The following is a 1,456-nucleotide window of genomic DNA, read 5'->3' as shown; positions in this document are numbered from 1 at the left end:
GCATGTTCAAAAGTAATTATGATTCCCGTATGTGTTTTTTCCATTCATCAATGCAATAACTCTAAAAGGTAAAGCTGATTCCTTTGATCCGGAGGCCAATTTATCCCATTACAGTGACGTAGGTGAAGCTGTACGGAAACTGAAGGATAACAGGCTTCTCCAATAGAGGCATTGGTTCTCTCTCTTTAATCCTAGGCAACGTAACGAAGCACTAATGCTTTTCAATGTTCTCATTCACTGCAAGGATTGGGATACATTTGTCAGCAATGCTGCCTACTTCCGCCAAATTATGAATGAGGGAGAATTTGTTTATGCCTTGTATGTTGCGGTCATCCACTCACCTCTGGCTGAACACGTTGTACTTCCTCCACTTCATGAAGTCACGCCACATCTCTTCACGAATAGCGAAGTCATTGAAGCAGCTTATCGTGCCAAGCAAACACAAAAACTTGGTAAATTTAAGTCTAGCTTCACTGGAACTAAGAAGAATCCGGAACAAAGAGTAGCCTATTTCGGTGAGGACATTGGAATCAACACTCATCACGTCACCTGGCATATGGAATTCCCTTTCTGGTGGGACGATAAATACAGCCATCATCTGGATCGCAAAGGAGAGAATTTCTTCTGGGTACATCATCAACTTACCGTCCGTTTTGATGCTGAACGTCTCTCCAATTACTTGGATCCCCTCGACGAACTTCACTGGGAGAAGACAGAAGGTTTTGCTCCCCACACCACTTACAAGTATGGAGGTCAATTCCCCTCTCGTCCAGATAATGTGAACTTCGAGGATGTGGATGGTGTTGCTCGTATTCGAGACTTGCTTATTGTAGAGAGCCGAATGCGCAATACTGCTCACATTGTACTTGGTCGACAGAGTGATCCACGTGGAAAATATGATTTACCCCCTGGTGTGCTAGAACACTTTGAAACTGCCACCCGTGATCCTAGCTGCATAAATACATGGATAACATCTTCAAGGAACAGAAAGACAGTCTCCCTTCATACACCGTGGAAGAACTAACATTTGCCGATGTAAGTATAGACAAAGTAGCAATTGAAAGCGAACTATAGACCTACTTCGAGGACTTTGAATACAATCTCATTAATGCCGTTGATGACACTGAACAAATTGCAGATGTAGAAATTTCTGCTTACGTGCCTCGTCTGAACCATAAGGACTTTAAAATTAAGATTGATGTTAGCAATAACAAGGGCCAGGAAGTTCTAGCTACCGTTCACATTTTCGCCTGGCGTCACCTAGACAACAATGGTATTGAATTCATCTTCGACGAAGGCCGTTGGAATGCTATTGAACTGGATAAGTTCTGGGTCAAGTGTGAGTACTTTATATTTTACTTTGCTCCTCTAATACTTTATCGTTATTTACATGGTCAAATATTTAATGAATTTTCACTTGTTGAGATTTAAAGTTGATTAGACAGTATTATCACAC

At 41.6% G+C, this 1,456-nt stretch overlaps 1 pseudogene; it reads left to right on the top strand.

The window, feature by feature from the left end:
* The first annotated feature begins 199 nt into the window (after positions 1-199).
* The window catches only part of LOC119590775, a 1,826-nt pseudogene continuing 569 nt past the window's right edge, over positions 200-1,456 (top strand).

Source organism: Penaeus monodon, chromosome 27 (assembly GCF_015228065.2).
Source record: "Penaeus monodon isolate SGIC_2016 chromosome 27, NSTDA_Pmon_1, whole genome shotgun sequence".
Lineage (NCBI taxonomy): Eukaryota > Metazoa > Arthropoda > Malacostraca > Decapoda > Penaeidae > Penaeus > Penaeus monodon.
Note: the sequence above shows the minus strand (reverse complement) of the source record. Positions and strands in the feature narration are given on the sequence as shown.